Genomic DNA, 27,406 nt, shown 5'->3' with positions numbered 1-27,406 from the left:
TTTTTTCTCAAGGGAAATAAGCTCTACTTAAGGAAAAATACAAACTTAATCCGCTGATAATTAACCGTGTATTTTCTATACTTTATTTTGAATGACAATATTACCGGAAGTATGTCAAAGATGGCCCGTGATCATATTGATTTTCACTAACCAAACAATTATGAAAATGCCTGTTATAATTGATTTAGATATAACTATGTTTATTCATCAATGGATCATCAATCATGAAAAAAAACAATCTAAGAAGTCAAGTTTTATGTTAAAGCTAGATTTCAAAGCTTGGTTATCACTTCTGAAATGATCTTGCTTAAAATATTTGTGTTGATAGTTATCATATTGAAAATGAACACAACGTTACAAATTATTTTACTAAATGGCTGTTAACATTTTAGGGGTCCACACCATAAACTGACAGGCTCGTTTAAGGGCATACGATACAGTTGCAGGGAAGGTAATGACGTTGCTAAAGTAAAATTTTATTTTCGCGACGTCAAACTGTGACATATCGGGAAAAGATTCCTTTTTCGATTGATTTGTATCATTCAAACTGATTTAATTTGAAAACGAGTGCATGGACCTCTATTTTTTAAAACGAAATTTTGTTTCATTTTGCGGGGAGATTATGTCGACCAAATTTTATAAAACTGTAAATAGTGCAATTTTTGATAAATCTACAGCAAAAAATTACGTTTTTTCTCTATTCAGTACCATTTGATTAATATGAGTTTTTTCTGAATAAAAAATGCATAAATTTTTATGATACTTATAAAATACAAAAATAACAAATTAATTAACAATTTGTGTTTATCTTTTAAAACAAAAAAGCTATATCTTCCTTTCGAATGGAAAAATTCGGCCACAAATCCGAATTTTGAGCAAATATACAAAATTTCGACCTCATTTAACTCAAAAAGTAGCACATGAAGGTATATTTTGTATTAAAATGTACATATTTGATTAAATCAGGCAAAAATTAGCCTATATGGAATTTTCATCAAACTTTAAATACGGGATCAAACTTTATCGTATGCCCTTAAGGCGGCACAGGTGTCTTCCTCTGTCTTGATTTTCGGAGAAGCAGATAACTTTGGTCTATATCTTTGATGAAATGTGCAAAATTTTGAGAGTAGTGTATATTTTTTGTGTAAGACTTTTTATTAAAATATGGAAAGATGTGTGTTTTATCATAATAGCTGACATTTCGCAAAAACACAATATTTCTGTTTAATTATTTTTTTTTCAACTTTGCCAAATAAGGGGAAATAACCCATACTTTTTTTTATAATTTTTTAAAACGCATTATAAAAACTTCATCTTGACGAATTATCAAAACATTCTATCAATTTTTATTAAGACGTCCTAGTCACATTGAGGAGTCCACACAAATCCTACAACACCTTGCAGTAATGTATGTTCAAATGTAAGTGTTTTTTTTTTATCCCGATATGAGGCAAGGGTGATGTCTTGAAAATATTCAAAATGACTATCAAATGGAATTCTTTTAGATTGTACAGATTTACCTGCAACACCGAATGCTGAAATCGTGGAGCAGTTTGGATTGTATAGAAATTTTGATATGGCAAATAAATACAAATGCCGAGATGGTTATTTAATGATTGGAAGACATTTTGCTATTTGTCGGGCGACAGGTACCTGGGATGTATTGTTTTCTTGTATTGAAGGTAAATAAACTTATCATATACTAACGGACTTTAAAACGCAACAATTGTTTTTGTTAATCAATTCGTAACTTATATTCATTTCATTGCATATCATACTTTCCGTACTTTTTCTTGAATAAAAAAAGTCTAATACCTGAATTTCCTCAGACAATCAAACATGGTGAAATTTACGCATCGCACGATTTCTTGCCGTGCGTACATGATTTTTTTTAAGTTTTGTTCTTTTTCGTTAAACATTTCCTTAAATCCGTTGCTGAGTTTCAATCAATAAAAATGTGTTGATTTTCAGTTTTTTTAACGACTGAGAAATGTAATTTTTGATTATTCATTAGAGATTTACAGATATAATCTAGTGTCCGGTCTTTTAAGAACAATTTAACGCCATAAAATTACTTTTAAGTCACTGAAACAGAGCAGGTAGCCATAGCTCGTAAGTGACAACCTATGGACCCGGTTAACCTGTAGTTTAACGTAATGTTATTTCAATCAAATTATATTTTAATGTTTGGTGTTTTAACGCCACTTTAAGCACCGCATTTAGACTATTTCGTGCCGGCCAATTTTTATTGGTGGAGGAAATTGGAGTACCTGGAGAAAACCACCGACCTTCGATAAGAGAACTGACAATACTAGTCAATTATGATTGGAGTCGACTGCAACCGCATAAGCGGGGTTCGAACGCACAACCTCAGTATTGACTGTCTAGTGATTACAATAATAACTAGTTGTACCACTCGGCCATCGAAGCCCCTCAATCAAATTAAGCAATCGTCATTTGCAACACAGTATAACGGCTACAACGTTATTGTTTGATAAAGTCGTTGGATGTCATGGCACGCTGAACTTAATTAGCAATGTTTCCCCGTATGCTGAAATGCAAATATTATTCACTGTAGAATAGTTGTTAATGGTTTGGGTGTTCACCAAATTACTTCAAATAAAGGCAACAGTAGTATACCGCTGTTCGAAATTCATAAATAGATTGAGAAAAAAACAAATCCAGGTTACAAACTAATACGGAGACAAACGCATAAAAACAGACTAAGATGGGTGGAAATTGGGACAAAAATCAGAAGGGAGAAAACTTGACTAAAACATTCCTAACAGGAATGGTAAACCTTTCTGTCAATTATTTAAGTATGTTTAATAGCTGCCTGTACCTTAGACGTTTGACACGAATAATATTTAAAGAGAAAACCAGGAATTTAGTGCATACCACATGATGAAAACATTAAGCGTTTATAAAATTTATAAGCGTAAATAACATTTTAGAGTATAAAAACCAAAGTGCCTTTACTTGTTGATACTCGAACAAAATATGGTGTTCTGTGTTGTTTGCGCTTACAGGTTCGGGAATAGTAAACATTGTGTAACTTGTCTCATAGACCTTGACTTCGCGTGATTTAAACAAATTATTTGAGAAATGTGAAAGTAAACCTCATTTTGTCCCCATACAAGAAGATTTGTTTTGTTAAGTCAATAAGACAGAATTTCGAAAAGAAAAGTATCAAAATGACATCTGAACTTTATGCGAGCATTTAAAAAGATTACAATGGTTTATACAGCACTTTAGAAAGCAATTGCATGTTAAAAAATATTATCAAAAGTGTAAGCGAAAAAACTAATTTCTGCAGTTTGATTGAAACATGTTGAAGAACGTTTCTATTTTTTGTTTTCCTTTTTAACAAATTTTAGGTGGAGAGTTCAATAAACATCGGTACTTTTTTCCGAGTGAAGATATGAAATGGGATGACGCTAAGGTTTGTGGATAATAATTGTTTGTTAAGTTACGTAGTTTTAATATAGTAGAGTTTGATATACCTGGTATACACAAAGTAAATCAACCAATTGAAACATAGCAGACGCAATGCGTAAACAAATGATTATGTACAATTATAACTTTGATTTTTAAGGATGTAAAGCTTGATAAAAAAATATTTTTCAAAACATTTCATAAACATATGAATAGAAAATAGAAAATTTATAAAAATGTGTAAAATACAAGGTATATATAACCCTTTTTTCCGTTTAATAGTTATATATTAATTCTACAGATTAATTTAGTTGATATCAAAACTAAACATCTTAGCTAAAATGATGTTGGATCAAAACAACTGGTTATATTCTTATCATATATTTTCTAATGGTATGATACTAAAGCTCTTACGGGAGGGCTGGTCAATGATATTTATATGATGAAGTCATAATCTTTCAATCAGTTTAATCGAGTTCTGGAACTGCCATGTAGTAGTCATTTGTTAATGTATGTATCATTGTCATTTTGTTAAGTTTCCTTTCAGTGTCACATATTCTGACATCGGACTCGAACTTCTTTTTAAGTGAGTTTTACAGATGTTTTTTCTACAATATCTAGAGGTACAGAGGGAGGGTTGAGATATAAAAAAACACATGTTAGACCCCGCCGAATATAAGTCTTTTATGGTTTTTAATTTTAGTTTATTAATATATTTCGGAGGTCAGTATGACGTCCATTATCACTGAACTAGTACACATTTATGTTTAGGAGCCAGTTGAAGCACGCCTCTGGGACTTTTGAAATAATTCTTTTTGCTCAAGTAATACACAGATAACTTTTCATTATTTTGATTATTGGATACATTAAAGTATGAAACTGGATAAAGGCCCCTTGTTAGAATTTGAATGTTTTGTGTGCAGTTAGATGTTAGGACAGCTGTGAACTTATTTATTTGCATCTTGAATAAAATCTTACATTTTTCACACTAATAATTTTCGGGGCCCTTTATAGCTTGCTGTTCGTTGTGAGCCAATGCTCCGTGTTGAAGGCCATACCTTGACCTATAATAGTTTACTTTTATAAATTGTTATTTTGGACAGAGAGTTGTCTTGTTGGCACTCTAACCTCATCTTCCTATATATATACAACTCGTCTAAACATCAACCCAACAATGTTAGATCTGTAAATTTGCTTTCGCAAATTTTTGGTTCTTCCCTCTCCGGGATTCGAACCCATGCTACTGTGATATCGTGACACCAAATCGCATGCACTGCAGCCGTCCCGCTAGACCACACAACCACCTAGGCTCTACAAAAATAAAGCTTTCAGTGGCCGTGTGTTACCTTTCCTCGTCAGTTTTAATCTATACACTTGTTAGAAGACTTGAATAGTTTGCAGTCTCAATCAAATCATACAATAGGAAAATATCTAACCTGCATGTATTGAAAAATCAAATTATACACAGGGAAAACAGAAACATACATTTCATTGATATAAAGGGAGATAACCAATAACATCGTATTCCTGAACCATGATACTTATCCCCCCGTCACTCACACGTATTTTACACATCGTACAAATTGAGAGACCCGTTCCCATTTCACGAATGTGACCTAACGAATTAGACTCCTTACAGGATTTGAAATAATATGAGCAACATGACGGGTACCACGTGTGGTGCAGTGTCTGCTTACCCTTGCAGAGCACATGATATCAACCACAGTTTTTGTTGGGGTTCGTGTTGTGTAGTCTTTAATTTCTGTCTTGTGTACGATTGTTTGTCTGTTTGTCTTTTTCAAGTTTAACCGTTACGTTGTCAGTTTATTTTCGGTCTATGACTTTATGGTTTATACAGATTGTTTCGATTTATTACGATGTATTTAGGGCAAATATCAAAAATACGTTACAGATAATTACGAGAAACTTAAGGCAACTTATAAGCTTTTTAAGGATTGATACGAGTATATGCATTTTTATGTCATTTTTTAAAGAAGAATATTATTTCAAATGAGTGAAGGTTGCTTTTCTTTTCATGATTTTAGTTTGTACATTTGTATTAACAAAATTTCTACTCATGTCTTTAGGTTTTAATCAGTTTGACGACTAGTGTGTTATAAATACTCCGGTCTTCTCAAACTCAGCTTAAATATTATATATGTAATCACTTCTTTTGAATACAATTGCAGAAACGTTGTGAAGATCTTAGTGCATCATTAGTTGCCATTGGATCTGATGAAGAAAATTCATGGATTAGAGAGCAAGCATCAGTTCACTATGGTAGGTTAATGATGAAATATATAAAATCTGTCAATCATAGCGACCTTAATATATTGATATAGACACTTTTCAACAGGGGCTAACAACTTTCAAGGTCTTATGTTTCCAATAAGAATTCTAGCATAGCATGTTTCTGTTTTTGAAATTGCTATTGAGCTAATAGTTTTAAATAAAAAAATAAACGATTTTCTGAAATCATGGTCAGTTGTCCGATATTGAATATCGTTGTTATAGATAACTAGAACTCAATGTTGTCCTGTTCTCTGTACCTTTAATATGAAATAAGAAAACTTGGTATGATTGTCAATTAAACTACCCTTCATAGAAGATTAAATGACACAGTAATTAACAACTATATAGGTCACCGTTAGGCCTTCAACAATGAACAAAACCCACATCGCATGATAAACGAAATAAGGCCCTGTAATGACAAATGTTAATAAAATCAAACGAGAAAATTGACGGCTTATGTTCGAAATGATACAATTTGTGTTAATTGGAACCAAGCAGTATTTGCCTTTCTGTAAAGAATTGAAATAACCATTTCGTAAAAATAACCAAAAGATACTTACTAAGCGGTACTTTCAACCTTACATTATAATGATCATAAAAGATGTTTTATTTGGAAACCAGGTGTAATTGTTTGAAATCCGTTTACAACTACACTACTGGGGGATCGAACTAGTCAGCTCACCATTTTCACAAAATATTTACAATAATAAAAAAAACGTTTAAAAATAATTTTGATTTGCTTTTGGTATAGAGTCTGTGAAACAAAACGAATCTTTATTTTATTGAAATAGTATCGATGCTTATAAAGCAGATTTATTATACAAGATATGCAATATAAGATGTTTGACGTTTACCAAGGACATGTTTTTTTTTTATTCTTTCATATTGACACAATTATACATGTTCTAGTTGCTGTATTCAAGTAAGTGCTATTTTTTTTTGGTAATATTATCTGTATCATTTATTTATATATTGTTTATCACAAATCTTTCAATTGGTTACTAGTATCATATTAAACACTTCAAATTGAATCGGATTTTCCCTCCTTTTCCTTCAGAAAATGTCACAGCGATATGGACTGGATTGAAAAATATTGTATTGGTCGGACACAGATGGCATTTAAATGGAAATAAAATAAAACCATCGTATACAAATTGGGAAAGTGGCCAACCAACAGGTCTAAGTCTGTGTGTAAGGATGAATCTTAATGATGGAAGATGGCATAGACAATGGGGTCTAACTTCAACTAATTTTGTCTGTGAGCAGGGAAATACTGTGTAAATTCAATATTTTAATTGTATGTCTAGACAGATTTTTCATAAGTACATTTAATAAAGTAGCACACGAGAAATATTTAAAATGTGACTAAATATAAAGAAAATAAGTATGGCATTTCTTTTCAAATACGTTCAGAGATTATGTTTTTTTTTTTTTAACTTGTTTTATTTAAACTTGAATTACTACATGTATATAATTTTGTAATTCTTTATGAGATATTTAAATAAGCGTGTTGCTTATTCTTTAGTTTTCTATGTTGTGTCATGTGTACTATTGTTTGTCTGTTTGTCTTTTTCATTTTTAACCATGACGTTGTCAGTTTTATTTTCGATTTATGAGTTTGACTGTCCCTCTGGTATCTTTCGTCCCTCTTTTAAAGAACTTTCCGTATTGAGATTACACCAAACGTAATTTAAGACATTTTCTATGTTTCTGTGATTTAAAAGTATAGGAATGAGGTTACACCAATGAGACAATATGAAAAAAAACGAACAGGGGGAAGTCCATACAACCTGATCAAATCAAACGCTTGGCTATATCAACCAATTGAAGGAATGTAAAACCAGAGAGAGACAAATATTCTTATTATATATCTCTTACTAAAGGTATTAAAATTGAAAACAATGAGAATTTCCTGCTTTTATAGAACAGAAACCAATCCTTTTAAAATTTATTTTCCACGTGTCACTTCCCGTTTTCGTTTCATTTTAAAATCGAAAGTAGTAAACGTGTTCTATTTTTGATTTCTTTACAATCTCCTTACAGTCATCATATCGTTCCAAAAAGAATTTTATACAGTTCCAACCTAATAGAAATGATTTCTAAATATCGATTTAGACGTTTTATTAGGATAATGATTATGCAGTTAGTTAATGGTTCCAAATTAATTTCTGCTGTGATTCCATATCTAAAATAATAAAATCCGATTTTTGTTGAACAGGCATGTCCCCTGGAAATAACTGAAGGAAAATTTTGAACTAGATTTCCGGATCCCATGTAAGAATCTGTTTAGTAGTCAGCACTTCTTATACCCAAAATAAAGTTGATTTTTATATCGCGCAACATTGACTTAAGCCCTCAAAATCCTACATGTGTAGCTTAAATCCTGAAAACAACTGTCATTTCCTTGACTTAAACCTAAATTTGTAGATAACTTAACCTCTCACTTGTATGACAATTGCTTTATTTCAGTTCCTGTATATGAACGCAATTGGTTGAGCAACCCTTACATACTTAATTGGTTAATGTGACATTGACATTGATTGCATGGGTCCAGGAGCCAAAGCTGTGTAAACGTACATCACAGACAAATAAACACAACTGACTCAATAATTCAAACAAACATATAAAACAATTCTGACAAAAACGCAAAAAAAAAAGATTTTGTAGATATTTTTACATTCATAAAAGTGAAAAAATAATTGCATATAAACTTTCCTTAACTTAACTGAGACAGCAACCTATGATAAATACATAAAGGACATTACTAGTATATAGATGTTTTTATGATAAGAAGTTGTAATGAATTGTCGAATACAACTGAAAAATAAAACATACCTCCCCTGTAACTGTATCGTATGCCCTTAAACGATCGCGTTCAAAGCCGAAGTTTATCATAGTTATTTTAACGAGCGGCACATTTTTTTTATATCGTCACATGCATGTTATTAATATGTATGACAGTTGGTCTTATTCCTACTAGGACTCCGATTGCGATAGTCACTATAGATATCTGACAGTAGCAGCAATGTGCACAAAAATGCAAAGTAATGTTTGTTATTATATAGTGAAGGATAACAAATAAAAACAGCAGGTTACTTTAATTATGACAAGTTCTTTCACTTTTATTGAGAAGTCAGTTTCATGCGAACAAAATGTATGACAGACACGAATTATCATCGATATACCCCATGATAAAATGTAACATCATTATTTGACAAAAACTCTTGGATTTCTCAATTCTCTCAAAATTGGTAATTAAACTTTTGAAAGTTGAGCGTTACAGATGAAAATTTTATAGTAATTGAAATTATATCACAATGTTGACTGTTGTATCCTAATTTCTTACATTTTTACCTTTTGATCCTGTTTGTTTCGTTTGTAAATGTAATGGAATTTTGTGCAGTTGTAATACAAGTAAACGATTAAGACAGCTATACATTTAGATTTATTACACCATTTTTTTAAGAAAATGCCTGTGAAAATGCCTGTACTAAGTCAGTAATATGACAGTTGTTATCTATTCGTTTGATGTGTTTCAGCTTTTTATTTTGACATTTGATTAGGGACTTTCCGTTTTGGACTTTCCTCGGAGTACAGTATGTTTGTGATATATAGTTGACATAATATAAATAAATGAACTAAAAAGCAGAAAACAATTGAAAGTCTGTGCTCCTATTTTTATGAGTATACCAATTAATACCAATTAACTGTAACCACTTAAATTTGTTGGCACACATAGTCAACAATCTTTCTGGAAATGGGCTGAGATATATAGCCTATAAGCTTAGTTTGAAAATAATGCAAACCATTAGATGTTGGTTGGGTACCATGGTAAAAAGTTCTGAAATGTACCAGGGTTCTAATTTAATATGTCAGGCACGCGTTTCGTCTACATACGACTCATCCGTGACGCTCAGATCACAAAAGGTATAAAGCCAATCAAGTACAAAGTTGAAGAGTATTGAGGACCCACAATTCTAAAAGTTGTGCCAAATACGGCTACGTTAATCTATTCCTGGGATAAGAAAATCCTTAGTTTCCCGAAAAATTTATAGTTTTGTAAATAGGAAATTTATTTAAATCATTCATTTATACATAAATAAGGCCGTTAGTTTTCTCGTTTGAATTGTTTTACATTGTCATTTCGGGGCCTTTTATAGCATGGGCTTTATTCAGTGCAGAGGTAAAAAGTCTGCGATGAAGATATTGCAGAAAGCTAGCTATTTGCTACCAAAACTTTTTACTAAATGTAGTGGTAAAACTCCTTGTGTTGATCTCCGATTTGCATTGCATGGTGTGTGAATTTCTGTCCTTTCATGACATTGATAAAATTGTAACTTGTTGAAACTATTAACTTGGACTAAATATTCGTGTGTACAAAAGACAGCACAGCGAACGGTTCGTCCAGTTTAGCAGTTCACAACAACTTAATCTTAGAAGGTGAAACCACCGTTTGAAGGAGCAACAGGTCAAACATGTCTTCACGACAAGAATCATTGTACTTTCCATTGACCAAGGTTAGTATACCTCAAATTTACTAAACATCATTTGAACATTTCTTATCATCCCACAAATAACAACATCTGTATTTACATGATAATTATTAACTTCGATATGTTGAAGATTACATAATAAAAACATTATTTCTGAGAATACAACCATTTGATTTCAACGTTGACATGGAGAAGGAACATGATGGTTTTGAATAGGAATTACTTTACCTGGTAAGAACTGAAAATAAATTACTTTGCATACGACAGGACGACAATGAATATTGTGCAATATACAGTGCAAGATTTTTTTGAGAACACATATATGTACGAAAGAGAAAAATAATTTCCTCACGGCAAAGTAAAAGTGAGCATGCTTAGCAACAGATAAAAAGAACTGATCATTTCAGAAAGAAAAATATTAAATTTAAACCCATTCCCTCCTTCTGCGATTGAAAACAAGCATACGTAGCAACCGATGAAAAATAAATGATCTATTCGGAAGAAAATATTCAAATACATCTTACGATCTACCTATCCGAACCCTCCTCATAATCAAAAGGTTCGTCCCCAATTTGGCGGTCTTTGACAAGGTTTTAAATGATATACCGGGTATATATATATATATATATATATATACAACTACCCAACAATGTTAGATCTGTAAATTTGCTTTCGCGAAAGCAAATTTACAGATCTAACATTGTTGGGTTGATGTTTAGACGAGTTGTATATACATTATGTACACAGCCATGTATCACCATCATTGATGGCGATCCGATGGATACATCTGTTGTAGGGTTGTCACTGACTCAGACGTACTTATATATATATATATATATATATATATGGTTTGGGTTATGTTTTCCAACTGAATTGTTGACACATATATGATTGTCTTGCCTGTCGTCATAAAATTAAGATAAAGGCAATTTGACGGACACCTACATTGCTTATTAGTTCAGTCGTTGAACCATGGTCTAGTGGGCAAGGCATGAAAAAAGGTCAACAAACAGAGATTTTACATATAGACAGTAATGTGAATTTATAGAAAATAACGTTGTCTAGCTGACTGTTCGGTGTATGTTTTTTTTTATTGTTATAGAAGGCTGTACGGTTTCCTATAATTGCTTACATCCACTTAATTTAAACTTCAGTGAACAGTCTCACTAGCAATCATACTAAGCAGAACAATGTGAACATATACTTATCAATTCAAAATCACTGGATGATGTCATGGGTGGGGTGGAACGGGGCTCAAATATTAGTCGCCATACTAATATGTACTGATAGTATAGCAACTTTTACTGACAATTCACTGATCTATTACCATGATCAGAAGTAGATCTTATCAAAATGACTTAAGCAGAAATGTTTACATTGAAAATTGTCATTCAAAATTATTTAAAGTCACGGGACCATGCCTAGGAATTTTTATACGTGTAGGTGTAGGTGTAAATTTACTGTAAAAGGGCACTTTCCAAGATATGTCTGTACGCTGTTATCAAGATTACAGAAATTGTGTACTTTTTTTCTACAGTTAGTAACACCATTTGATATCTTGTTTTTATTTTTATTTAAAAGACCCATTTATAGTAAGGTTACCACCGGTATTTCGACGAATCAGTAAGGAGATCTCGTATTAGATTTCTGATACTGGTATTAGGTCTCATTTTTGCGCCAGTCCCAAGTCAGGAGCCTCTGGCCTTTGTTAGTCCTGTTTTTGATTTTAATTGAAGTTCATTTTAATGTTTTTGAGTTAAGACGTCCATTTTCGTTGAACTTCTACACATTTTTATTTAGGGGCCAGCTAATGACCAACTCCGGGTGTGGGATTTTCTCGCTACCTTGAAGACCCATTGGTGGCCATCGGCTGTTGTTTGTTCTTTGGTCAGGTTGTTGTCTCTTTGACACATTCCCAATTTCTATTCTCAATTTTATTTACAAATATTATCTATTTTGACTTTGTGTTTTTTTACTGTGTTTTGATGTTTTCTTCCTAGTATTTGAAATCAGATGGTACACACTTATTTCCTCTCAATTTTTTTTTTCTTTCGTATTTGCCTAAAAAAAGAAATACACCGTAGTTTGACTTTTAAAAAAAACGTATGTTTTTATGTTTCTTTATTTTTGTTTTCTGATCAATGTTATTTTTAGATAGGTGGAAACGCCTTCGTCGGTTCTTCTTTTGAAATAAACCAAAAGATCGTTCACTTGAATAATATGCAATAAGGATTATTTATATAAGTGATTCTATGTCCCTGATCAACTCTATAGAAAATAAGGTCAAATTTTTGTTCTTAATTTGTACTCTCGCTTGTTTTTGCAGTTCCTCGGTTCAGTCAGTAAGCTGTTTAAAAATAAATATTGCGATTTGTAGAGTTGCAATTCATTTAGAACGAACTATTTTGTTGACCTCTGATATAAGTTTTCTTTTTATTGAATAGTAGACGAAAGACGAAACGTTTTTAATTCATTGGCTTTGTTGACATATTACACTTTAATATTAGTCACCTGAAAGTGACATTTTTTTTTAAACTGGAATATGTTGGATAAATACAGTATTTGTATGTAGGTGGATCCAGAAATGCGATAAGACTAAATGAAGTTTTTTGTACCATAGTTTCGTTTGTATACTTTTTTTCTTATTATTTTTAAAGTTTAAAAGGAAAGTGTATATGTCATTTTTTCAGTGCAAAGTAAATAGAAATATTTTCGTTTGCCGGGGATTTAATCTGTTGTGCACACATCTGAAAAATTGTACGCACGATTTTGAAAAAAAAAACTGCTAACAACTTTTGAAACTGCACACCATTTTTTTAAATTTGGGAACATTTTTTTACTGTATTTTTCAAAATCATTCATTTACTTTTAGCATCTTACATATCTAATAGCGAGGAAAATATCACGTTGGTGAATTATGGCATAGTTTTTCCTATTAATACAAAAAGTATACTTTATGCAGATATAATTTGTTCTATATTATACGAAACTGAAAAGTTGTTTGTATATTATCAAAACCTATCTTGTACACAAACGGTATTATTTCTTCTTATTGTTTTTAAAGTTTAAAATGAAAGTGCATATGTCATGAATAAAAAATGAAAAATATTCTACAGAAGAATGAGTCTATATGAATATGTGTAACCAGCAAAATAGCTAGCATAAACAGTGCAAAAGAAGGGGTTAAAACACATTTGTTTTATTAATTTTGAAAAAAAACCTATCTGTTTTAACAACTAACAACAATACAGAACTCAAAGATAAAATTAAAAAAAAGGAGAAATCCACAAAACCTTACAAAATCTACCGCTCCACTATATCAGCAAACAAATCTGATGGAAAACGTAATATTCCTGACTCTGTACAGAAAGTATCGATACAATAATTTTGCCAAAATCTACTGAATGTATAAATAATATCATTAATTAAAAGTCTCTTGTGTTAGCTGCTATATGTGTCATGGAATGTAAGAACAACTTTAAATAATAATATCGCATACAAAAACATTTGACAAATGTGTAGCTCGAATTGATATATAGTAGCCATCAGCTACATTATAAGATTTAATTCATATTGTCGTATGTATGTATTTTATAGGTGATTGTTTCTTCGGAATATAGGATTCCAGTTGACGGATAACCAGTCCAGTACCCACAAATGAGGTCCCTAAATGAATCTACTATCATTTGAATTTGACATTGTACTGATAAAAAACTTGTTAAATTAATTTTGTACTATTTTCAAAAGGTATTCATCAATCTTTGAACTTACTATACTATACTATACTATAAAGTTTGTCATAATAAAGGTGGATGTTTATATGAGTAAATGGCCGAAAGAAAAGATCCGTTAGGTATAACACCACTTATTCGGGCCCGGCCAGAAAGCACATACTAGAAAGTAGTACATATTTAACACAAAATAGATCCTACGTATGAGTGTAACTTTTAAAATATGCAGAATATATTAGGTACTGTTTATATCAAATAAAAGCTGAATGACTTTTAATCATTGTAGAACACTTTTTGACATACATTAAAAAAAACTGCACATAATTAAAAAAAAAACAGGGTACATTTTGCCTGTTTGTCATATCTGAATTACCTGTTTTGGTAAATCCGAAGTTCCGGTAACCAGTTCTTTCGTATATGCTTTAATATGTTTAATTCACCTAATTGCCGAACAATCCATGTCAGCCGGAATAGCTCAGTTGGGAGAGCGTTAGACTGAAGATCTAAAGGCCCCCGGTTCAATCCCGGGTTCCGGCACGGAACAATCCGGCGGCTGGCAGGATATTTTTTGCTACTCACCACTTTTGCAAGATAATCCAAAGAAACTTTTCTCCATAGAATGACTGGATGTAACTATACTAATGGCATGTCAGATTGCAGAAACAGTGCACATGATACGAGAGAAGAAAACACACATTTACCAGCTGAACGGTGATGTCTTTATAATGATCAACCGCTGTTCGTTAATCTAACTTGGTAACGTTGGCGATGATTCTTTATGATGTCAAGTCAATCACGGATGTTGACAGATAACGTCGACGAAAGACTAACTGTTTTCTTCTCTTCTTGGAAGAAGAAAACGTCTTTTGTTTTCCCTTTCTTTTATTAAAGCTAAAATCTTAATGTTAATATACACGGACTTTTTCACATAGAAATGAATGATAAATATTCTAAGAACAAACACGTGACTGTTTGAAACTATACTGGTATCTATAACTATTTCTAAATTTATTCCTCAGCCATCCATACAATTTTCAACACCAGAAAATAATTTTCTTAATTTGCACATGCACATGCACTTTCAGTTTCATGTAATTATATCATTGGTCTAACAGCTCAGTTGCTATAAATGCACCTAATTGCCGAACAATCCATGTCAGCCGGAATAGCTCAGTTGGGAGAGCGTTAGACTGAAGATCTAAAGGCCCCCGGTTCAATCCCGGGTTCCGGCACGGAACAATCCGGCGGCTGGCAGGATATTTTTTGCTACTCACCACTTTTGCAAGATAATCCAAAGAAACTTTTCTCCATAGAATGACTGGATGTAACTATACTAATGGCATGTCAGATTGCAGAAACAGTGCACATGATACGAGAGAAGAAAACACACATTTACCAGCTGAACGGTGATGTCTTTATAATGATCAACCGCTGTTCGTTAATCTAACTTGGTAACGTTGGCGATGATTCTTTATGATGTCAAGTCAATCACGGATGTTGACAGATAACGTCGACGAAAGACTAACTGTTTTCTTCTCTTCTTGGAAGAAGAAAACGTCTTTTGTTTTCCCTTTCTTTTATTAAAGCTAAAATCTTAATGTTAATATACACGGACTTTTTCACATAGAAATGAATGATAAATATTCTAAGAACAAACACGTGACTGTTTGAAACTATACTGGTATCTATAACTATTTCTAAATTTATTCCTCAGCCATCCATACAATTTTCAACACCAGAAAATAATTTTCTTAATTTGCACATGCACATGCACTTTCAGTTTCATGTAATTATATCATTGGTCTAACAGCTCAGTTGCTATAAATGCACCTAATTGCCGAACAATCCATGTCAGCCGGAATAGCTCAGTTGGGAGAGCGTTAGACTGAAGATCTAAAGGCCCCCGGTTCAATCCCGGGTTCCGGCACGGAACAATCCGGCGGCTGGCAGGATATTTTTTGCTACTCACCACTTTTGCAAGATAATCCAAAGAAACTTTTCTCCATAGAATGACTGGATGTAACTATACTAATGGCATGTCAGATTGCAGAAACAGTGCACATGATACGAGAGAAGAAAACACACATTTACCAGCTGAACGGTGATGTCTTTATAATGATCAACCGCTGTTCGTTAATCTAACTTGGTAACGTTGGCGATGATTCTTTATGATGTCAAGTCAATCACGGATGTTGACAGATAACGTCGACGAAAGACTAACTGTTTTCTTCTCTTCTTGGAAGAAGAAAACGTCTTTTGTTTTCCCTTTCTTTTATTAAAGCTAAAATCTTAATGTTAATATACACGGACTTTTTCACATAGAAATGAATGATAAATATTCTAAGAACAAACACGTGACTGTTTGAAACTATACTGGTATCTATAACTATTTCTAAATTTATTCCTCAGCCATCCATACAATTTTCAACACCAGAAAATAATTTTCTTAATTTGCACATGCACATGCACTTTCAGTTTCATGTAATTATATCATTGGTCTAACAGCTCAGTTGCTATAAATGCACCTAATTGCCGAACAATCCATGTCAGCCGGAATAGCTCAGTTGGGAGAGCGTTAGACTGAAGATCTAAAGGCCCCCGGTTCAATCCCGGGTTCCGGCACGGAACAATCCGGCGGCTGGCAGGATATTTTTTGCTACTCACCACTTTTGCAAGATAATCCAAAGAAACTTTTCTCCATAGAATGACTGGATGTAACTATACTAATGGCATGTCAGATTGCAGAAACAGTGCACATGATACGAGAGAAGAAAACACACATTTACCAGCTGAACGGTGATGTCTTTATAATGATCAACCGCTGTTCGTTAATCTAACTTGGTAACGTTGGCGATGATTCTTTATGATGTCAAGTCAATCACGGATGTTGACAGATAACGTCGACGAAAGACTAACTGTTTTCTTCTCTTCTTGGAAGAAGAAAACGTCTTTTGTTTTCCCTTTCTTTTATTAAAGCTAAAATCTTAATGTTAATATACACGGACTTTTTCACATAGAAATGAATGATAAATATTCTAAGAACAAACACGTGTTTGAAACTATACTGGTATCTATAACTATTTCTAAATTTATTCCTCAGCCATCCATACAATTTTCAACACCAGAAAATAATTTTCTTAATTTGCACATGCACATGCACTTTCAGTTTCATGTAATTATATCATTGGTCTAACAGCTCAGTTGCTATAAATGCACCTAATTGCCGAACAATCCATGTCAGCCGGAATAGCTCAGTTGGGAGAGCGTTAGACTGAAGATCTAAAGGCCCCCGGTTCAATCCCGGGTTCCGGCACGGAACAATCCGGCGGCTGGCAGGATATTTTTTGCTACTCACCACTTTTGCAAGATAATCCAAAGAAACTTTTCTCCATAGAATGACTGGATGTAACTATACTAATGGCATGTCAGATTGCAGAAACAGTGCACATGATACGAGAGAAGAAAACACACATTTACCAGCTGAACGGTGATGTCTTTATAATGATCAACCGCTGTTCGTTAATCTAACTTGGTAACGTTGGCGATGATTCTTTATGATGTCAAGTCAATCACGGATGTTGACAGATAACGTCGACGAAAGACTAACTGTTTTCTTCTCTTCTTGGAAGAAGAAAACGTCTTTTGTTTTCCCTTTCTTTTATTAAAGCTAAAATCTTAATGTTAATATACACGGACTTTTTCACATAGAAATGAATGATAAATATTCTAAGAACAAACACGTGTTTGAAACTATACTGGTATCTATAACTATTTCTAAATTTATTCCTCAGCCATCCATACAATTTTCAACACCAGAAAATAATTTTCTTAATTTGCACATGCACATGCACTTTCAGTTTCATGTAATTATATCATTGGTCTAACAGCTCAGTTGCTATAAATGCACCTAATTGCCGAACAATCCATGTCAGCCGGAATAGCTCAGTTGGGAGAGCGTTAGACTGAAGATCTAAAGGCCCCCGGTTCAATCCCGGGTTCCGGCACGGAACAATCCGGCGGCTGGCAGGATATTTTTTGCTACTCACCACTTTTGCAAGATAATCCAAAGAAACTTTTCTCCATAGAATGACTGGATGTAACTATACTAATGGCATGTCAGATTGCAGAAACAGTGCACATGATACGAGAGAAGAAAACACACATTTACCAGCTGAACGGTGATGTCTTTATAATGATCAACCGCTGTTCGTTAATCTAACTTGGTAACGTTGGCGATGATTCTTTATGATGTCAAGTCAATCACGGATGTTGACAGATAACGTCGACGAAAGACTAACTGTTTTCTTCTCTTCTTGGAAGAAGAAAACGTCTTTTGTTTTCCCTTTCTTTTATTAAAGCTAAAATCTTAATGTTAATATACACGGACTTTTTCACATAGAAATGAATGATAAATATTCTAAGAACAAACACGTGTTTGAAACTATACTGGTATCTATAACTATTTCTAAATTTATTCCTCAGCCATCCATACAATTTTCAACACCAGAAAATAATTTTCTTAATTTGCACATGCACATGCACTTTCAGTTTCATGTAATTATATCATTGGTCTAACAGCTCAGTTGCTATAAATGCACCTAATTGCCGAACAATCCATGTCAGCCGGAATAGCTCAGTTGGGAGAGCGTTAGACTGAAGATCTAAAGGCCCCCGGTTCAATCCCGGGTTCCGGCACGGAACAATCCGGCGGCTGGCAGGATATTTTTTGCTACTCACCACTTTTGCAAGATAATCCAAAGAAACTTTTCTCCATAGAATGACTGGATGTAACTATACTAATGGCATGTCAGATTGCAGAAACAGTGCACATGATACGAGAGAAGAAAACACACATTTACCAGCTGAACGGTGATGTCTTTATAATGATCAACCGCTGTTCGTTAATCTAACTTGGTAACGTTGGCGATGATTCTTTATGATGTCAAGTCAATCACGGATGTTGACAGATAACGTCGACGAAAGACTAACTGTTTTCTTCTCTTCTTGGAAGAAGAAAACGTCTTTTGTTTTCCCTTTCTTTTATTAAAGCTAAAATCTTAATGTTAATATACACGGACTTTTTCACATAGAAATGAATGATAAATATTCTAAGAACAAACACGTGTTTGAAACTATACTGGTATCTATAACTATTTCTAAATTTATTCCTCAGCCATCCATACAATTTTCAACACCAGAAAATAATTTTCTTAATTTGCACATGCACATGCACTTTCAGTTTCATGTAATTATATCATTGGTCTAACAGCTCAGTTGCTATAAATGCACCTAATTGCCGAACAATCCATGTCAGCCGGAATAGCTCAGTTGGGAGAGCGTTAGACTGAAGATCTAAAGGCCCCCGGTTCAATCCCGGGTTCCGGCACGGAACAATCCGGCGGCTGGCAGGATATTTTTTGCTACTCACCACTTTTGCAAGATAATCCAAAGAAACTTTTCTCCATAGAATGACTGGATGTAACTATACTAATGGCATGTCAGATTGCAGAAACAGTGCACATGATACGAGAGAAGAAAACACACATTTACCAGCTGAACGGTGATGTCTTTATAATGATCAACCGCTGTTCGTTAATCTAACTTGGTAACGTTGGCGATGATTCTTTATGATGTCAAGTCAATCACGGATGTTGACAGATAACGTCGACGAAAGACTAACTGTTTTCTTCTCTTCTTGGAAGAAGAAAACGTCTTTTGTTTTCCCTTTCTTTTATTAAAGCTAAAATCTTAATGTTAATATACACGGACTTTTTCACATAGAAATGAATGATAAATATTCTAAGAACAAACACGTGACTGTTTGAAACTATACTGGTATCTATAACTATTTCTAAATTTATTCCTCAGCCATCCATACAATTTTCAACACCAGAAAATAATTTTCTTAATTTGCACATGCACATGCACTTTCAGTTTCATGTAATTATATCATTGGTCTAACAGCTCAGTTGCTATAAATGCACCTAATTGCCGAACAATCCATGTCAGCCGGAATAGCTCAGTTGGGAGAGCGTTAGACTGAAGATCTAAAGGCCCCCGGTTCAATCCCGGGTTCCGGCACGGAACAATCCGGCGGCTGGCAGGATATTTTTTGCTACTCACCACTTTTGCAAGATAATCCAAAGAAACTTTTCTCCATAGAATGACTGGATGTAACTATACTAATGGCATGTCAGATTGCAGAAACAGTGCACATGATACGAGAGAAGAAAACACACATTTACCAGCTGAACGGTGATGTCTTTATAATGATCAACCGCTGTTCGTTAATCTAACTTGGTAACGTTGGCGATGATTCTTTATGATGTCAAGTCAATCACGGATGTTGACAGATAACGTCGACGAAAGACTAACTGTTTTCTTCTCTTCTTGGAAGAAGAAAACGTCTTTTGTTTTCCCTTTCTTTTATTAAAGCTAAAATCTTAATGTTAATATACACGGACTTTTTCACATAGAAATGAATGATAAATATTCTAAGAACAAACACGTGACTGTTTGAAACTATACTGGTATCTATAACTATTTCTAAATTTATTCCTCAGCCATCCATACAATTTTCAACACCAGAAAATAATTTTCTTAATTTGCACATGCACATGCACTTTCAGTTTCATGTAATTATATCATTGGTCTAACAGCTCAGTTGCTATAAATGCACCTAATTGCCGAACAATCCATGTCAGCCGGAATAGCTCAGTTGGGAGAGCGTTAGACTGAAGATCTAAAGGCCCCCGGTTCAATCCCGGGTTCCGGCACGGAACAATCCGGCGGCTGGCAGGATATTTTTTGCTACTCACCACTTTTGCAAGATAATCCAAAGAAACTTTTCTCCATAGAATGACTGGATGTAACTATACTAATGGCATGTCAGATTGCAGAAACAGTGCACATGATACGAGAGAAGAAAACACACATTTACCAGCTGAACGGTGATGTCTTTATAATGATCAACCGCTGTTCGTTAATCTAACTTGGTAACGTTGGCGATGATTCTTTATGATGTCAAGTCAATCACGGATGTTGACAGATAACGTCGACGAAAGACTAACTGTTTTCTTCTCTTCTTGGAAGAAGAAAACGTCTTTTGTTTTCCCTTTCTTTTATTAAAGCTAAAATCTTAATGTTAATATACACGGACTTTTTCACATAGAAATGAATGATAAATATTCTAAGAACAAACACGTGACTGTTTGAAACTATACTGGTATCTATAACTATTTCTAAATTTATTCCTCAGCCATCCATACAATTTTCAACACCAGAAAATAATTTTCTTAATTTGCACATGCACATGCACTTTCAGTTTCATGTAATTATATCATTGGTCTAACAGCTCAGTTGCTATAAATGCACCTAATTGCCGAACAATCCATGTCAGCCGGAATAGCTCAGTTGGGAGAGCGTTAGACTGAAGATCTAAAGGCCCCCGGTTCAATCCCGGGTTCCGGCACGGAACAATCCGGCGGCTGGCAGGATATTTTTTGCTACTCACCACTTTTGCAAGATAATCCAAAGAAACTTTTCTCCATAGAATGACTGGATGTAACTATACTAATGGCATGTCAGATTGCAGAAACAGTGCACATGATACGAGAGAAGAAAACACACATTTACCAGCTGAACGGTGATGTCTTTATAATGATCAACCGCTGTTCGTTAATCTAACTTGGTAACGTTGGCGATGATTCTTTATGATGTCAAGTCAATCACGGATGTTGACAGATAACGTCGACGAAAGACTAACTGTTTTCTTCTCTTCTTGGAAGAAGAAAACGTCTTTTGTTTTCCCTTTCTTTTATTAAAGCTAAAATCTTAATGTTAATATACACGGACTTTTTCACATAGAAATGAATGATAAATATTCTAAGAACAAACACGTGTTTGAAACTATACTGGTATCTATAACTATTTCTAAATTTATTCCTCAGCCATCCATACAATTTTCAACACCAGAAAATAATTTTCTTAATTTGCACATGCACATGCACTTTCAGTTTCATGTAATTATATCATTGGTCTAACAGCTCAGTTGCTATAAATGCACCTAATTGCCGAACAATCCATGTCAGCCGGAATAGCTCAGTTGGGAGAGCGTTAGACTGAAGATCTAAAGGCCCCCGGTTCAATCCCGGGTTCCGGCACGGAACAATCCGGCGGCTGGCAGGATATTTTTTGCTACTCACCACTTTTGCAAGATAATCCAAAGAAACTTTTCTCCATAGAATGACTGGATGTAACTATACTAATGGCATGTCAGATTGCAGAAACAGTGCACATGATACGAGAGAAGAAAACACACATTTACCAGCTGAACGGTGATGTCTTTATAATGATCAACCGCTGTTCGTTAATCTAACTTGGTAACGTTGGCGATGATTCTTTATGATGTCAAGTCAATCACGGATGTTGACAGATAACGTCGACGAAAGACTAACTGTTTTCTTCTCTTCTTGGAAGAAGAAAACGTCTTTTGTTTTCCCTTTCTTTTATTAAAGCTAAAATCTTAATGTTAATATACACGGACTTTTTCACATAGAAATGAATGATAAATATTCTAAGAACAAACACGTGTTTGAAACTATACTGGTATCTATAACTATTTCTAAATTTATTCCTCAGCCATCCATACAATTTTCAACACCAGAAAATAATTTTCTTAATTTGCACATGCACATGCACTTTCAGTTTCATGTAATTATATCATTGGTCTAACAGCTCAGTTGCTATAAATGCACCTAATTGCCGAACAATCCATGTCAGCCGGAATAGCTCAGTTGGGAGAGCGTTAGACTGAAGATCTAAAGGCCCCCGGTTCAATCCCGGGTTCCGGCACGGAACAATCCGGCGGCTGGCAGGATATTTTTTGCTACTCACCACTTTTGCAAGATAATCCAAAGAAACTTTTCTCCATAGAATGACTGGATGTAACTATACTAATGGCATGTCAGATTGCAGAAACAGTGCACATGATACGAGAGAAGAAAACACACATTTACCAGCTGAACGGTGATGTCTTTATAATGATCAACCGCTGTTCGTTAATCTAACTTGGTAACGTTGGCGATGATTCTTTATGATGTCAAGTCAATCACGGATGTTGACAGATAACGTCGACGAAAGACTAACTGTTTTCTTCTCTTCTTGGAAGAAGAAAACGTCTTTTGTTTTCCCTTTCTTTTATTAAAGCTAAAATCTTAATGTTAATATACACGGACTTTTTCACATAGAAATGAATGATAAATATTCTAAGAACAAACACGTGTTTGAAACTATACTGGTATCTATAACTATTTCTAAATTTATTCCTCAGCCATCCATACAATTTTCAACACCAGAAAATAATTTTCTTAATTTGCACATGCACATGCACTTTCAGTTTCATGTAATTATATCATTGGTCTAACAGCTCAGTTGCTATAAATGCACCTAATTGCCGAACAATCCATGTCAGCCGGAATAGCTCAGTTGGGAGAGCGTTAGACTGAAGATCTAAAGGCCCCCGGTTCAATCCCGGGTTCCGGCACGGAACAATCCGGCGGCTGGCAGGATATTTTTTGCTACTCACCACTTTTGCAAGATAATCCAAAGAAACTTTTCTCCATAGAATGACTGGATGTAACTATACTAATGGCATGTCAGATTGCAGAAACAGTGCACATGATACGAGAGAAGAAAACACACATTTACCAGCTGAACGGTGATGTCTTTATAATGATCAACCGCTGTTCGTTAATCTAACTTGGTAACGTTGGCGATGATTCTTTATGATGTCAAGTCAATCACGGATGTTGACAGATAACGTCGACGAAAGACTAACTGTTTTCTTCTCTTCTTGGAAGAAGAAAACGTCTTTTGTTTTCCCTTTCTTTTATTAAAGCTAAAATCTTAATGTTAATATACACGGACTTTTTCACATAGAAATGAATGATAAATATTCTAAGAACAAACACGTGTTTGAAACTATACTGGTATCTATAACTATTTCTAAATTTATTCCTCAGCCATCCATACAATTTTCAACACCAGAAAATAATTTTCTTAATTTGCACATGCACATGCACTTTCAGTTTCATGTAATTATATCATTGGTCTAACAGCTCAGTTGCTATAAATGCACCTAATTGCCGAACAATCCATGTCAGCCGGAATAGCTCAGTTGGGAGAGCGTTAGACTGAAGATCTAAAGGCCCCCGGTTCAATCCCGGGTTCCGGCACGGAACAATCCGGCGGCTGGCAGGATATTTTTTGCTACTCACCACTTTTGCAAGATAATCCAAAGAAACTTTTCTCCATAGAATGACTGGATGTAACTATACTAATGGCATGTCAGATTGCAGAAACAGTGCACATGATACGAGAGAAGAAAACACACATTTACCAGCTGAACGGTGATGTCTTTATAATGATCAACCGCTGTTCGTTAATCTAACTTGGTAACGTTGGCGATGATTCTTTATGATGTCAAGTCAATCACGGATGTTGACAGATAACGTCGACGAAAGACTAACTGTTTTCTTCTCTTCTTGGAAGAAGAAAACGTCTTTTGTTTTCCCTTTCTTTTATTAAAGCTAAAATCTTAATGTTAATATACACGGACTTTTTCACATAGAAATGAATGATAAATATTCTAAGAACAAACACGTGTTTGAAACTATACTGGTATCTATAACTATTTCTAAATTTATTCCTCAGCCATCCATACAATTTTCAACACCAGAAAATAATTTTCTTAATTTGCACATGCACATGCACTTTCAGTTTCATGTAATTATATCATTGGTCTAACAGCTCAGTTGCTATAAATGCACCTAATTGCCGAACAATCCATGTCAGCCGGAATAGCTCAGTTGGGAGAGCGTTAGACTGAAGATCTAAAGGCCCCCGGTTCAATCCCGGGTTCCGGCACGGAACAATCCGGCGGCTGGCAGGATATTTTTTGCTACTCACCACTTTTGCAAGATAATCCAAAGAAACTTTTCTCCATAGAATGACTGGATGTAACTATACTAATGGCATGTCAGATTGCAGAAACAGTGCACATGATACGAGAGAAGAAAACACACATTTACCAGCTGAACGGTGATGTCTTTATAATGATCAACCGCTGTTCGTTAATCTAACTTGGTAACGTTGGCGATGATTCTTTATGATGTCAAGTCAATCACGGATGTTGACAGATAACGTCGACGAAAGACTAACTGTTTTCTTCTCTTCTTGGAAGAAGAAAACGTCTTTTGTTTTCCCTTTCTTTTATTAAAGCTAAAATCTTAATGTTAATATACACGGACTTTTTCACATAGAAATGAATGATAAATATTCTAAGAACAAACACGTGTTTGAAACTATACTGGTATCTATAACTATTTCTAAATTTATTCCTCAGCCATCCATACAATTTTCAACACCAGAAAATAATTTTCTTAATTTGCACATGCACATGCACTTTCAGTTTCATGTAATTATATCATTGGTCTAACAGCTCAGTTGCTATAAATGCACCTAATTGCCGAACAATCCATGTCAGCCGGAATAGCTCAGTTGGGAGAGCGTTAGACTGAAGATCTAAAGGCCCCCGGTTCAATCCCGGGTTCCGGCACGGAACAATCCGGCGGCTGGCAGGATATTTTTTGCTACTCACCACTTTTGCAAGATAATCCAAAGAAACTTTTCTCCATAGAATGACTGGATGTAACTATACTAATGGCATGTCAGATTGCAGAAACAGTGCACATGATACGAGAGAAGAAAACACACATTTACCAGCTGAACGGTGATGTCTTTATAATGATCAACCGCTGTTCGTTAATCTAACTTGGTAACGTTGGCGATGATTCTTTATGATGTCAAGTCAATCACGGATGTTGACAGATAACGTCGACGAAAGACTAACTGTTTTCTTCTCTTCTTGGAAGAAGAAAACGTCTTTTGTTTTCCCTTTCTTTTATTAAAGCTAAAATCTTAATGTTAATATACACGGACTTTTTCACATAGAAATGAATGATAAATATTCTAAGAACAAACACGTGTTTGAAACTATACTGGTATCTATAACTATTTCTAAATTTATTCCTCAGCCATCCATACAATTTTCAACACCAGAAAATAATTTTCTTAATTTGCACATGCACATGCACTTTCAGTTTCATGTAATTATATCATTGGTCTAACAGCTCAGTTGCTATAAATGCACCTAATTGCCGAACAATCCATGTCAGCCGGAATAGCTCAGTTGGGAGAGCGTTAGACTGAAGATCTAAAGGCCCCCGGTTCAATCCCGGGTTCCGGCACGGAACAATCCGGCGGCTGGCAGGATATTTTTTGCTACTCACCACTTTTGCAAGATAATCCAAAGAAACTTTTCTCCATAGAATGACTGGATGTAACTATACTAATGGCATGTCAGATTGCAGAAACAGTGCACATGATACGAGAGAAGAAAACACACATTTACCAGCTGAACGGTGATGTCTTTATAATGATCAACCGCTGTTCGTTAATCTAACTTGGTAACGTTGGCGATGATTCTTTATGATGTCAAGTCAATCACGGATGTTGACAGATAACGTCGACGAAAGACTAACTGTTTTCTTCTCTTCTTGGAAGAAGAAAACGTCTTTTGTTTTCCCTTTCTTTTATTAAAGCTAAAATCTTAATGTTAATATACACGGACTTTTTCACATAGAAATGAATGATAAATATTCTAAGAACAAACACGTGTTTGAAACTATACTGGTATCTATAACTATTTCTAAATTTATTCCTCAGCCATCCATACAATTTTCAACACCAGAAAATAATTTTCTTAATTTGCACATGCACATGCACTTTCAGTTTCATGTAATTATATCATTGGTCTAACAGCTCAGTTGCTATAAATGCACCTAATTGCCGAACAATCCATGTCAGCCGGAATAGCTCAGTTGGGAGAGCGTTAGACTGAAGATCTAAAGGCCCCCGGTTCAATCCCGGGTTCCGGCACGGAACAATCCGGCGGCTGGCAGGATATTTTTTGCTACTCACCACTTTTGCAAGATAATCCAAAGAAACTTTTCTCCATAGAATGACTGGATGTAACTATACTAATGGCATGTCAGATTGCAGAAACAGTGCACATGATACGAGAGAAGAAAACACACATTTACCAGCTGAACGGTGATGTCTTTATAATGATCAACCGCTGTTCGTTAATCTAACTTGGTAACGTTGGCGATGATTCTTTATGATGTCAAGTCAATCACGGATGTTGACAGATAACGTCGACGAAAGACTAACTGTTTTCTTCTCTTCTTGGAAGAAGAAAACGTCTTTTGTTTTCCCTTTCTTTTATTAAAGCTAAAATCTTAATGTTAATATACACGGACTTTTTCACATAGAAATGAATGATAAATATTCTAAGAACAAACACGTGTTTGAAACTATACTGGTATCTATAAC

General features: G+C 34.4%; 19 non-coding genes across 19 annotated transcripts; all 19 read left to right on the top strand.

Moving 5' to 3' along the window:
- Positions 1-14,415: 14,415 nt before the first annotated feature.
- On the top strand, positions 14,416-14,488 carry Trnaf-gaa (transfer RNA phenylalanine (anticodon GAA)). Its single transcript has one exon. It is a non-coding gene; the product is annotated as a tRNA-Phe (tRNA).
- A 622-nt stretch (positions 14,489-15,110) lies between these two features.
- Positions 15,111-15,183, top strand: Trnaf-gaa (transfer RNA phenylalanine (anticodon GAA)). Its single transcript has one exon. It is a non-coding gene; the product is annotated as a tRNA-Phe (tRNA).
- Positions 15,184-15,805: 622 nt separating this feature from the next.
- Trnaf-gaa (transfer RNA phenylalanine (anticodon GAA)) lies at positions 15,806-15,878 on the top strand. The gene has a single exon. It is a non-coding gene; the product is annotated as a tRNA-Phe (tRNA).
- Positions 15,879-16,500: 622 nt separating this feature from the next.
- Trnaf-gaa (transfer RNA phenylalanine (anticodon GAA)) lies at positions 16,501-16,573 on the top strand. The gene has a single exon. It is a non-coding gene; the product is annotated as a tRNA-Phe (tRNA).
- A 618-nt stretch (positions 16,574-17,191) lies between these two features.
- Positions 17,192-17,264, top strand: Trnaf-gaa (transfer RNA phenylalanine (anticodon GAA)). Its single transcript has one exon. It is a non-coding gene; the product is annotated as a tRNA-Phe (tRNA).
- A 618-nt stretch (positions 17,265-17,882) lies between these two features.
- Positions 17,883-17,955, top strand: Trnaf-gaa (transfer RNA phenylalanine (anticodon GAA)). Its single transcript has one exon. It is a non-coding gene; the product is annotated as a tRNA-Phe (tRNA).
- A 618-nt stretch (positions 17,956-18,573) lies between these two features.
- On the top strand, positions 18,574-18,646 carry Trnaf-gaa (transfer RNA phenylalanine (anticodon GAA)). Its single transcript has one exon. It is a non-coding gene; the product is annotated as a tRNA-Phe (tRNA).
- A 618-nt stretch (positions 18,647-19,264) lies between these two features.
- On the top strand, positions 19,265-19,337 carry Trnaf-gaa (transfer RNA phenylalanine (anticodon GAA)). The gene has a single exon. It is a non-coding gene; the product is annotated as a tRNA-Phe (tRNA).
- A 622-nt stretch (positions 19,338-19,959) lies between these two features.
- Positions 19,960-20,032, top strand: Trnaf-gaa (transfer RNA phenylalanine (anticodon GAA)). Its single transcript has one exon. It is a non-coding gene; the product is annotated as a tRNA-Phe (tRNA).
- A 622-nt stretch (positions 20,033-20,654) lies between these two features.
- On the top strand, positions 20,655-20,727 carry Trnaf-gaa (transfer RNA phenylalanine (anticodon GAA)). Its single transcript has one exon. It is a non-coding gene; the product is annotated as a tRNA-Phe (tRNA).
- Positions 20,728-21,349: 622 nt separating this feature from the next.
- Positions 21,350-21,422, top strand: Trnaf-gaa (transfer RNA phenylalanine (anticodon GAA)). Its single transcript has one exon. It is a non-coding gene; the product is annotated as a tRNA-Phe (tRNA).
- A 618-nt stretch (positions 21,423-22,040) lies between these two features.
- On the top strand, positions 22,041-22,113 carry Trnaf-gaa (transfer RNA phenylalanine (anticodon GAA)). Its single transcript has one exon. It is a non-coding gene; the product is annotated as a tRNA-Phe (tRNA).
- A 618-nt stretch (positions 22,114-22,731) lies between these two features.
- On the top strand, positions 22,732-22,804 carry Trnaf-gaa (transfer RNA phenylalanine (anticodon GAA)). Its single transcript has one exon. It is a non-coding gene; the product is annotated as a tRNA-Phe (tRNA).
- A 618-nt stretch (positions 22,805-23,422) lies between these two features.
- Positions 23,423-23,495, top strand: Trnaf-gaa (transfer RNA phenylalanine (anticodon GAA)). Its single transcript has one exon. It is a non-coding gene; the product is annotated as a tRNA-Phe (tRNA).
- Positions 23,496-24,113: 618 nt separating this feature from the next.
- Trnaf-gaa (transfer RNA phenylalanine (anticodon GAA)) lies at positions 24,114-24,186 on the top strand. The gene has a single exon. It is a non-coding gene; the product is annotated as a tRNA-Phe (tRNA).
- A 618-nt stretch (positions 24,187-24,804) lies between these two features.
- On the top strand, positions 24,805-24,877 carry Trnaf-gaa (transfer RNA phenylalanine (anticodon GAA)). The gene has a single exon. It is a non-coding gene; the product is annotated as a tRNA-Phe (tRNA).
- Positions 24,878-25,495: 618 nt separating this feature from the next.
- Positions 25,496-25,568, top strand: Trnaf-gaa (transfer RNA phenylalanine (anticodon GAA)). The gene has a single exon. It is a non-coding gene; the product is annotated as a tRNA-Phe (tRNA).
- A 618-nt stretch (positions 25,569-26,186) lies between these two features.
- Trnaf-gaa (transfer RNA phenylalanine (anticodon GAA)) lies at positions 26,187-26,259 on the top strand. The gene has a single exon. It is a non-coding gene; the product is annotated as a tRNA-Phe (tRNA).
- A 618-nt stretch (positions 26,260-26,877) lies between these two features.
- Trnaf-gaa (transfer RNA phenylalanine (anticodon GAA)) lies at positions 26,878-26,950 on the top strand. The gene has a single exon. It is a non-coding gene; the product is annotated as a tRNA-Phe (tRNA).
- Positions 26,951-27,406: the final 456 nt, after the last annotated feature.

The sequence above is a fragment of the Mytilus trossulus genome, chromosome 10, assembly GCF_036588685.1.
Source record: "Mytilus trossulus isolate FHL-02 chromosome 10, PNRI_Mtr1.1.1.hap1, whole genome shotgun sequence".
Classification (NCBI taxonomy): domain Eukaryota; kingdom Metazoa; phylum Mollusca; class Bivalvia; order Mytilida; family Mytilidae; genus Mytilus; species Mytilus trossulus.
The sequence above is the reverse complement of the archived record's forward strand: the minus strand, read 5'-3'. Positions and strand labels throughout refer to the sequence as shown.